Raw genomic sequence first — 12,500 nt, forward strand, 5'->3', positions numbered from 1 at the left:
GGTTAGAGGAGCATAATTTAGGTTAGAAAACAAGTGAGATCAGATTAGGTTGAGCCAGGTTAGAGGAAGTTAGGTTCAGTTAGAGGAATAGTTAGAGCTAAGTTAGAAGAGAAAGACAAGGCAGGACAAAAACAGACCAGGAAAATATTGAGGTAGATTAAGATTAGTTTAATTAAGTTAGCATAGGTTGAAGAAAATTAGATAAGGAAGAATTAAGTTAGATTATAATTAGATATAGAAAAATTAAGTTAGATTATAATTAGATAGAGAAGATTAAGTTAGATTATAATTAGATACAGAAGATTAAGTTAGATTATAATTAGATAAGGAAAGATTAAGTTAGATTTTAATTAGATATGGAAAAAATAAGTTAGATTATAAATAGAGTGAAAAATTAAGAGATTAGAATGTAAACTTGATGAAGGGGTTAAGGATCATGCAAGGGAGCTGACCTATTGTTTTTAAGGATAATAGGTCAAAGGTCAAGGTCACATGGTAAGGTAAATTTTTAGTTTTTATTTGATTTACACCAAACTTTGTGAATGACGGCAGGGTAATGGAAGGATTATGAGAATCCAATTTGGGAGTAGTCAGTGAAAGGTCAAGGTCATCAGGAAAGGTCACATGTCAAAATCACAAGCCAAGGTCAACTTGAATCATTCTGACCTGATGTGAACCCAACTCAGGGAAAGGGTTAAGGGAGAGAGAAGAATGAAGTAGTTTGATTTTGAGAGCAATTAATCGAAGGTCAAGGTCAAGGGGCATAGGTCAAACGTTTGGGCCATAGTTTAACTGATGGACGTGGGTGCAATTACTACTACTACTACTACTACTACTACTACTACTGTTGTTGTTATTATTATTATTATTTTCATTATTATTTAATTATCATCTTCGTTATTATTATTATTATTATTATTATTACTTCTTTCACTACCACCAAATAATGACCAGATGAAGTTGTAAGGGCGTAGGAACGGCTGAGGAAACATACACAACTAATCCCATTACAAGTGTGGCCATCCAGGCTCCACTCTATTTCATGCTCGTCTCTGTGTCTCCCGTGTAAACAACATTCTCAGAGTTTCCCGAGCGCTGGCAGGAGGTGCAGACGTATTGGCTAGATGTGAATGTTGTGAGAGAGAGAGAGAGAGAGAGAGACCCTGCCCTATCCACACACACACACACACACACACACACACACACACACACACACACACACACACACCAATCACGCCTCCGCTCCGCCAACTTCAATTTGAGTGAGAGGAAAAAACTTAATTGGAACATAGATCTCTCTCTCTCTCTCTCTCTCTCTCTCTCTCTCTCTCTCTCTCTCTCTCTCTCTCTATTTTACTGCTTATATCCCCCTAGAAGCGAAGGAGTTAGGAAGGCCATATCAAACCCCTCCATCTTGAAATGTATGAAAGTAAATCGCTTGTGGGAATAAATTAGGGAAAAGGTCAAAAGGTCACTATATTGAAAGATTTAAGTCTGAGAAAAATACCACGATAGAACTAGATTATTATTATTATTATTATTATTATTATTATTATTATTATAGTAGACTGACCCCCACCTTCCCTCTCTCCCTGGGCGATTTTCTGGTGATGTTTGGAAGCTTACTAACACCTTTTCCTTACCGATTTAGTCCTGATTCTGCTCCGTTACTGTATTCTTGTGTGTTATTTATGTAATCTACGTCGATGTTAAGAAGATAGAAGAAGGAAAAAAATGGATATTAATGTATAGTTTGGGAAGTAAATCGCTAAGGAAGAGGTGTTAGGGAGCCTGCTTACCCGACGAGACTACGGGCCCTTCCCTTGGCCTTCCCAGCTGCCTAACCCAGAGGCGTGAGGGAAATACTGTTGTAATACACAAGGCAAAACGTTTCATTATAATACAGCGGCAAACGTTTTGGGAACATTTTTTTCTGGACATCCTTCTTGTAGCCATGAGAACGTTTGGTTTAGTTCAGGGACACACGATTTGTTCTTTTAATTCTTTCACTTTTTATTTCATTTATTTCCTTCAAGCAGCTCCCATGTACTCTATTTAGCTTTATATATATATGACTAGAGGATGAAGGAGGAGGAAAGAGAGATAGGAGGAAGGTAGGAGTGAAGGGAGATAACGCACGAGAGATAAAAAAAAAAAAAAAGAGGAGGAGGAAACGAGGGAAGGAGATACAGAAGAGGAGAGGGGAGGTATGACGGAGATGAGGTAGGAGGGAGGAGGAAGATGACGTGAGAAAGAGAAAGAAGAAGATGAGACGAGGAGAGGTGGAATGGATAGGAGGGAAGATCAAAGAGGAGGATGAGGAGGAGGGGGAAGAAGAGGAAAAATAAGAGGGGGAGGAGGAAGAAGAAGAAACAGGAGAAGAGGAGGTGCCAGAAGAAAAGAAAAAGAAGAAGAGGGGAGGAGGAAGAAGAAGAAAAAGAGGAGGAGGGGGAAGAAGCAGGAGGAAGCGAGGAGCGGAAGGAGGTACGGAAATCCAGAGGAGGAAGCGAGAGCCAGAATTAAGGACGAAAAAGAGAGACGAGGAAGAACGCACGGGAGAAATAAAGGAGGAGAAGGAGGAGGAGGAGGAGGAGGAGGAGAAAGAGGAGGAGGAGAAGAAGGGTAAGGAGAGGGAGGAAGCCTGAGGAAACGAAGAGCGGAAGGAAGGAAGGAGGGAAGCCGAGCCGGGAAAAGAAATGCCTGGCAGAGATGAGAGAGTGGCAGAGCAAGACATTCTCCCGTGGCGGTCCTGTCAGCATGAGACTCTAGTGAAATGGCGGGGGACAGAGCGACATGGAGGCGATTTGTTTGTGGCCACCCCTTACGGGATTACGGCGTCAGGCAGTAGATAAATAGATATATGAGACTCTGATTTTGAAATTATGAAAAATGACCTCATCCGAAGTTCCCTAACACCTCTTCCTAAGCGATTTATTTTGTCTTTTACACCTTACTATCCTCTTCTGTGATGCATGAATCCTTCCCATATCGATATACCCTGCCCCAGTAACGTACAAAAGAGTATGAGCCAGCCATATCCAAAATAAATCGCTAAGGAAAAGGTGTGAGGAAACGTACAAAAGGATGTTAACCAGCCATATCCAAAAATAAATCGCTAGGGAAGAGGTGTTACGAAACGTACAAAAGGATATGAACCAGTCATATCCAAAGGTAAATCGCTAAGGAAGATGTGTTAGGGAACGTACAAAAGGATGTTAACCAGCCATATGCAAAAATAAATCGCTGTAAGGAAGGCGTATAGGCATTACAATAGTTATAGGCATTTATATATAACAGTTGTAAATATGTAACACTAGTACAATATGTAACACTAGTACAATATGTAATGCTAGTACAATATGTAACACTAGTACAATATGTAACACTAGTACAATATGTAACACTAGTACAATATGTAACACTAGTACAATATGTAACACTAGTACAATATCTAACACTAGTACAATATGTAACACTAGTACAATATGTAACACTAATACAATATGTAACACTAGTACAATATGTAACACCAGTACAATATGTAATGGTCAGGTAGTTATGTCTAAGTGCTTCAGGAAGAGATAAAGTACACTTGCCCAGCCTAGACCACCAAGAATGTTATGTATGCCACACACACACACACACACACACACACACACACACACACACACACACACACACACACACAGCCCTAACAATCAAGAATCTCATATATGCCAAACACCTCTGATCAGGTGCTGGAAACGTGGCACACACACACACACACACACACACACACAAAGAGAGAGAGAGAGAGAGAGAGGAGGGGGGGTAACAGGAGAACAAGGCGAAGTAAAAAAAGGAGTGAAGAAAGAGAAAGAAAAAAAGGGTTGGAAGAGAAGGAGGAGAGACCTTGAGAGGAGGAGGTAGAAGACGGAGGAAGATTGGTGAGGAAGGAGGAGGAGGGATGATGGAGAGAAAGAGGGAGAGAGGGAGAAAGAAATATGAAAGACTGACCAGCTTGTGTGAAAGGTGGGAAGAGGAGGAGAAGCGAGGATGATGATGGAGAGAGAGAGAGAGAGAGAGAGAAATACTGAAAGACTGACCAGCTTGTGTGAAAGGTGGGAAGAGGAGAAGCGAGGATGGAGAGAGAGAGAGAGAGAGAGAGAGAGAGAGAGGAGGAGGGGGGGGAAGAAAGCAGAGAGCACCAAGCCAGATATTACGCCGACAAAGGAAGATAAATGAAAGAGAAACCTTTTCACTACGATGACGTTTCTGAGATTATTTTTAAATCTGTCTTAACGTCAGATTTCTTTCCCCCGAGACTGAGTATATAAGTATTGGGTTAAACCTCTCTCTCTCTCTCTCTCTCTCTCTCTCTCTCTAACCTGACCTAAAATTGCCGTCTCTCCATCTTGAATGCTGAGTTCTGATAGATTAACACTAGATATATAGTGCTAGTCACGAAGAAGTGCTACGGAAAGAATGCAGCGTCGCAGTACTGTCTCATTCGGCCGTCTCTCCATCTTGAATTGCCGTCTCTCCATCTTGAATACTGAGTTCTGATAGATTAACACTAGAAATATAGTGCTAGTCACGAAGAAGTGCTACGGGAAGAATGTAGAGTCGCAGTACTGTCTCCTTCGGCCACTGAGCTACGTCAAATAAGCAGCAGAAGGACGAAAATCTGGGCCAAGTTTCCGTAAAAGGAGTGTAGGTGGCAAGTATAGGAAAAACAAGTGTAGCTATAACTGGACACTTTGGGTGGCGTTGTTAATACTGGGAACACAAAGGTATGGCAAAGTGTGAATTATTTTATGACAACATCTGAAGGATAACATGATGAGAGAGCACGATTGGACTCTATCATGGCCGGCTGAGCTCTATGATGTGGCAGGCTGACTCTATGATGTGGCAGGCTGACTCTATAATGTGTGGGGTAGGCTGACTCTATGATGTGGCAGGCTGACTCTATGATGTGGGAGGCTGACTCTACAATGTGGCAGGCTGACTCTATGATGTGGCAGGCTGACTCTATGATGTGGCAGGCTGACTCTATAATGTGGCAGGCTGACTCTATGATGTGGAAGGCTGACTCTATGATGTGGGAGGCTGACTCTATGATGTGGCAGGCTGACTCTGTAATGTGGCAGGCTGACTCTATGATGTGGCAGGCTGACTCTATGATGTGGCAGGCTGACTCTATAATGTGGCAGGCTGACTCTATGATGTGGCGGGCTGACTCTATGATGTGGGAGGCTGACTCTATGATGTGGCAGGCTGACTCTGTAATGTGGCAGGCTGACTCTATGATGTGGCAGGCTGACTCTATGATGTGGCAGGCTGACTCTATGATGTGGGGGTAGGCTGACTCTATGATGTGGCAGGCTGACTATAATGTGGCAGGCTGACTCTATGATGTGGCAGGCTGACTCTATGATGTGGCAGGCTGACTCTATAATGTGGCAGGCTGACTCTATAATGTGGCAGGCTGACTCTATGATGTGGCAGGCTGACTCTATAATGTGGCAGGCTGACTCTATGATGTGGCAGGCTGACTCTATAATGTGGCAGGCTGACTCTATAATGTGGCAGGCTGACTCTATGATGTGGCAGGCTGACTCTATGATGTGGGGGTAGGCTGACTCTATGATGTGGGAGGCTGACTCTATGATGTGGCAGGCTGACTCTATAATGTGTGGGGCAGGCTGACTTTATAATGTGGCAGGCTGACTCTATGATGTGGCAGGCTGACTCTATGATATGGGGGTAGGCTGACTCTATGATGTGGCAGGCTGACTCTATAATGTGTGGGGTAGGCTGACTCTATGATGTGGCAGGGTGACTCTATGATGTGGCAGGCTGACTCTATGATGTGTCAGGCTGACTCTATGATGTGGCAGGCTGACTCTATGATGTGGCAGGCTGACTCTATAATGTGTGGGGTAGGCTGACTCTATGATGTGGTAGGCTGACTCTGTAATGTGGTAGGCTGACTCTATGATGTGGCAGGCTGACTCTATGATGTGGCAGGCTGACTCTATGATGTGGCAGGCTGACTCTATGATGTGACAGGCTGACTCTATGATGTGTCAGGCTGACTCTATAATGTGGGGGGCAGGATAACTCAATAATGTGGGAGGCTGACTCTATAATGTGGGAGGCTGACTCTATGATGTGGGGGGCTGACTCTATGATGTGGGAGGCTGACTCTATAATGTGGGGGGCAGGCTAACTCTGTCATGTGGGGGCAGGATACCTCTATAATGTGGGGGCAGGATAACTCTATAATGTGGGAGGCAGGATAACTCTATAATGTGGGGGGCAGGATAACTCTATCATGTGGGGGGCAGGATAACTCTATCATGTGGGGGGCAGGATAACTCTATAATGTGAGGGGCAGGATAACTCTATAATGTGGGAGGCAGGATAACTCTATAATGTGGCTCTATAACCTCTAACAAGCACAGGTGTTCCATAATGACCCAGTTAAGGATTAGGGATTGACATGCACCTCTGTCACTGTCTGAAAATCCCGCCTTTCGAGATGATGGCCAGGGAGTGAGAAAGAGAGCAAGGATGTTTTTGTAATTAAAGATAGTGGGTGTAAATTAAAGATAGTGGGTGTAGATTAAAGACAGTGGGTGTAGATTAAAGACAGTGGGTGTAAATTAAAGACAGTGGGTGTAAATGTAAGATAGTGGGTGTAAATGTAAGATAGTGGGTGTAAATTAAAGACAGTGGGTGTAAATTAAAGACAGTGGGTGTAAATTAAAGATAGTGGGTGTGAATTAAAGATAGTGGGTGTAAATTAAAGATAGTGGGTGTAAATTAAAGACAGTGGGTGTAAATTAAAGACAGTGGGTGTAAATTAAAGATAGTGGGTGTAAATTAAAGACAGTGGGTGTAAATTAAAGACAGTGGGTGTAAATTAAAGACAGTGGATGTAAATTAAAGATAGTGGGTGTAAATTAAAGATAGTGGGTGTAAATTCAATATGGACGGTGGGTGTTAGCGCCGAAGTGGTGACATGTAGGGAGGAGTATGATATGTAGGAGGACTACTGGGCCTTGAGAGCAGGCTGTGGAGCCTATGCCCTGAGTCGGACACATAAAAAAAAAAAAAAAAAAAAAAAAAAAAAAAAAAAAAATTAAAGATAGTGGGTGTAAATTAAAGATAGTGGGTGTGTGGCTTTTACTGGCTGCTTAGTGTATTGTTAGGCGGTGGGTAATTGCCCTCTTGGTGGTCGTTAGCGTGTGATTGACCCGCTGATGACAGTTTGGGGAGAGAGAGAGAGAGAGAGAGAGAGGGGGGGGACAGACAGACAGAGACAGACAGGCAGACAGAGAAAGAGAGGCTGCTTAGAGGGGTTAAGGAACGAGAGTTAATAAAGACTAAATCGCGGAGAAGCATTCCCTCCGGCTTCCTGTTCTTCGTTCTCTCTCTGCCTCTCTTTATTTTCACACTTTCTCTCACACTTTCTTTCTTTCAGGGACTTGCTTTTTTTTTTTTACTCAGGTTTATTCCTTTCTGAAGATTTTGTCCGCTCTCGATTATGTCTTTTCTTGTTAATTTTAGCTTCTGTCTTTAATCTGTTTCTCTTTTTTTGTGCCATTATTTTCTGTTTGCTTCATTCTCTCTCTCTCTCTCTCTCTCTCTCTCTCTCTCTCTCTCTCTCTCTCTCTCTCTCTCTCTCACCTTTAGCCTAACTTTAACACATCAACCTACATTATCACTTATCAGTCTAACCTAATCCCAAATCACAATGTACTTCTAAACCCCCAAAGCTACAGATCATTACATTGTACATCACAGCCTCACGTCGCCTTTATTACCTAATTGTACTTTGATATCACAGTACATTACACCATTACAAGTTAAATAAAGCACTAATCCCTTCAATCCTTTAGGCCTTTATTCTTCACTCATTTCTTGTACAAACTCACCTTTACCTGCATAATTAATTAATATCACCTGTCCAATTAACCTGACCCAGCCTAACCTATCACCTGTCCAATTAACCTGACCCAGCCTAACCTAACTTGTCATGCTAACTTAACCCAGCCAAACTTACCATAACAACCTGCCACTGACGAGGGGCCTACACGTGGTGACGCTGTGTACCCTGGCTGGAGCGAAGCAGCTGCGGCGTCCACCCGGAAGCCAAGCCAGCTCGTATTTCCCCGCACCTCGCCGTGGGAAGGGCCCTGATCCGCCCCTGGTGAAGCGCTGTCTACCACAAGGGGCTGCCGGCTCCCTACACGGCGTTATGTGCTGTACTGTACCTGTAGGACGGCCCCACAGAAGCAGTTTACATGTGGTTAACGGGTCTGCTCGGCGAGACAGACCGGGGTTAAACAACAACAACATTAACAACAACAACAACAACATTAACACCACCACCACCAACACCACCACCAAGAACAACAACAACAACAACCATATCCATCTAACCCAGCCTAATGTCAGCTACTGCAGCCTAACCCAACGCAGCCTAACCCAATGTAACCCAGCCTAATGTCAGCTACTGCAGCCTAACCCAACGCAGCCTAACCCAATCTAACCCAGCCTAATGTCAGCTACTGCAGCCTAACCCAACGCAGCCTAACCCAATGTAACCCAGCCTAATGTCAGCTACTGCAGCCTAACCCAACGCAGCCTAACCCAATCTAACCCAGCCTAATGTCAGCTACTGCAGCCTAACCCAACGCAGCCTAACCCAATCTAACCTAACATTAACTTGACCTGACCTGACCCTCCCATACGCTGACCTGATGGCACTGACCCCACCCTTGTTTAACTGTATCAGGCAACTTTGGCTTAGTCTAATCAGCACTACCCTTGTTGAATTTATGCTGAACTACTCCTGCTCTGTCTAGTCTAATTATTATCATCATCATCACCATCATAATCATCATCACAGTCATCATCATGATGATCATCATCATCATCGTCGTCATCGTCATCATAGTCAACATCATCACAGTCATCATCATCATCATCATCATCTTACAATAACTTAAACAACCCTAGCCTAGCCTAATAAAACAACCCTAAACTAACCTAATAAAGTAACTATATTATTTCTTCCAGTGTACAGTAATTCATTCTTTGTCAACACAAAATTGGAAAAAATAAAGATGGATTTTCAATTTCATGGGACATTCCTTCTAACACATTTCTCTAAGTGCTGTCAATATAGTTTAGGAGAAACACTTACTGTACACTGAGGTGGTTTGGCCATGTGGAGAGGATGGAGAGCGAGAGACTAGCCAGGAGAGTGTATGTGAGTGAAGTGAAACGGGGTAGAGGGAGGGGGAGGCCGAGGATGAGATGGAGGGATGGAGTGGATATATGAGAGAGAGGGGTGTGAGCTGGGGGAAGGGCAGTGAAATGGCGGGGGACAGGGCGACATGGAGGCACTTTGTTTGTGGCCACCCCTTATGGGATTAGGGCGTCTGGCAGTAGATAGATAGACATTTTTTTATTTTATTTCATTTTGTTGTGATTATATTCTGCCCTTAACTCTATCACTAAGATAAGGTATTTTATTATTGCTATCTGCCGACGATGCTGTTTACCTGGAGAGACTTTGGAATCAGTTATAGGCTTCCTTAATTTAAATTACTTCAGTACGAGAGGTCTTTCCCAATTGTAATTACATTGGCAGTATGAGGAATACACTAAATAATACGCCAGGGGAATAAAGGAGCTCCGTTTGCACAGATTTTCATTCAGTCGTATGAAAACCATTGCTTTAATTAAGCTCATCGTATTAGGAATGTAATACGATTAAGTATGAATTATTATTACAAGAAGTCAATGTCTGGCTGCGTGTAAGAGTACTAATTCGCGCATTACCAAAAGGAAAAAAAAAAAAAAAGGCGGATAACGCAATTTGAAATTTAAATTACTGATAGCTGCGGATCCGAACTTGTTTGTATGTAAATGGGATATGACTTTTTGGCACATGAAAAATTAATGACATTTTGATATTCGAGCTAGGATATTTCTTCGTTACACCTTTATTCAGTATGTGGAAAGTATTTGTAGCCAAGGAGTAATGTGTCAGAGATGATTAACTTAGACACGAATGTTCTGTAGTTACGAAAAAAATAACAAGGAGGGGTAATGAACCTGCATATAAGGCTTATAAAGCATTTTATTATAACACGAAGAGAGTATTATAATTCCAGCAGGGAAAAGTCTACCTAAGGCAGAACTTCCCCCGGCACTACTTTCCCTCGCGCCTCCATCCCCTGTCACACGCACACCCTCCCCGCACCTCACCTGGGTGAAGTCGTGTAGTCTTCCGCGCGCAGGTTTTGCAGGTGGTTGTGTATCTTCCCAGCATCATTATTTTCACCTGTCCCTGGTGTTACTGAGGACTGTACGACTAATACACTGACAGTTGTGACTTTCAGGAGTGCGAGGAAGTACGGTGAGTGCACTGTGTACGTTAATATTTGAAAAAATATTTAAATTATTAGTTGCTTAGGCGTTGTTCATTATGTGTTTTTGATTGGTGATTTGATCGTTAGTTACTATTGCGCAAAATAACTTCTATGCATATTGTTAACGTTCTTAGTCATCTAGCGAACTCAGATAAACATAATCGTCTTCCTAATGCAAGAAATTTAATAAAACTAACGCTCAAGTTCTTAAGGGTGAGAATTAAACACCCGGACTCATAGACTCATTGTTAGCTTAATCGTCTAACATTAACTGAAATGGAATATTAGAGTTGTCTCGACTATGAGTGGGTTAATGAACAACCTGCAGCAATGAGTATTATCGTAAGGTAAAAGTTAGCTGACACGGTAGTTTCCTGAGCACTACTTCGTGTGGCGCCTCCAGCACCTGCACTTTGCACACCTTCCCGCTGCTCTCATGGCTGTGTATTCTTCCGCGCCCATATCTCGGTTACTGGGGTCGCTGATGTCTATTTATTTCCGTAAAATCCACAAGTTATTGTTTTCTTCTGCTCCTGGTAAGAAAGATGCCTTCATCGTTAGTCATCTCACACAATGAAGTCTGTGTTATCGAGGAAATATGGTGAGTGCAGTTTGTATTGTAATCTTATAGAAATACTGTCACGTTCGTTTGTTTATCTTGACACCTTGAAAGGAAGCTCAGGAGACGCTGTTTGTTTATTAAGGCATTTAGTGAACTGGTCATCTATTACCAGTGTGCAGTATAATGTGAAATATAATGTACGTAAGTCTTAGTATCTTATGAATCACAGCTGAATAAAATCTTATGGCTTTAGCAGGAATAAAATGCAGTTTTGCTGGAATGTACTAGTAAATAGAGTAGCGCTCCGTAGTGTGGGGCAGTGTTGTCACGCGCTACGTTTCAGTTACGCTAATCTTGAACCATCCACAACCAAGGACCATTTTCTTTAAGCAGCGTTTAAGAAACATTGGTTTATATTTACTGTTTGCTTTACCCTTAGTAAATACCTCAAACCAGAATAAATGTTTAAATGTAACACACGACCATATAAACTAATTTCTGATAACATTGCACATTAATGGAAGCTTGTTTATTGAGGATATTGATTAATATCTTATGAATACGGTGTTAAGGCTCACTGCCTGGTTGGCGGTTTACCTCGGTCGCATCACTTGCTTCAGAACTTTGAGAGAGAGAGAGAGAGAAAGAGAGAGAGAAAATGTAATTTCAAAATAGTGCTACAGTAATCTTCACCATCACTAGAAGAAGTTTTTAATTGTATTCTTGCTACTGTTAAAGCGATGATATTAGGAGATACGTTGTAGTGAAGGGCTGATATGAAATCAGTATCTGATTCCTCCAGTGTGAACTTTTAGTGACTAAAACAGTCAGAGGATAGCAAGAAAATAATAATAATAATAATAATAATAATAATAATAATAATAATGAGACAGGATGGAAGGGCTTGGTCAGTACTTAACGCCTTTCATTCAGTGTCTTAATTTACAGCTGCGTATGTTCAAATGATATAATTCAGTTCAGGATAGATTTTCCGAACTGGATGGGTTACATTTTGCTTTCCTTAACCCCTTCAGCCCAAGATCTCCTTCCTAAGTTGAGGGAAATCGTCTGGTGTAGGTACTTAGCCTGCATCCCACATTACAGAGTGCAGTCAGCAGTGGTACCCAGAAGACCAGAGTGGTTCATTTGTTTTTTAGTTACATGCCTAGGAACTATTAGTAAAAGTGCTCTCTCTCTCTCTCTCTCTCCACAGTTTAATGTGCCTCTCTCTCTCTCTCTCTCTCTCTCTCTCTCTCTCTCTCTCTCTCTCTCTCCACAGTTTAATGTGCCTCTCTCTCTCTCTCTCTCTCTCTCTCTCTCTCTCCCCACAATTTATGTAATTTAAGGTGCACATTCTGTCTGTCTGTCTGTCTGTCTCTCTCTCTCTCTCTCTCTCTCTCTCTCTCTCTCTCCAGTTTATACAATTTAAAATTCTCTCTCTCTCTCTCTCTCTCTCTCTCTCTCTCTCCAGTTTATACAATTTAATTCTCTCTCTCTCTCTCTCT

Source organism: Coenobita brevimanus, chromosome 80 (assembly GCF_032717465.1).
Source record: "Coenobita brevimanus isolate Jiangsu-jjx chromosome 80, ASM3271746v2, whole genome shotgun sequence".
NCBI lineage: Eukaryota > Metazoa > Arthropoda > Malacostraca > Decapoda > Coenobitidae > Coenobita > Coenobita brevimanus.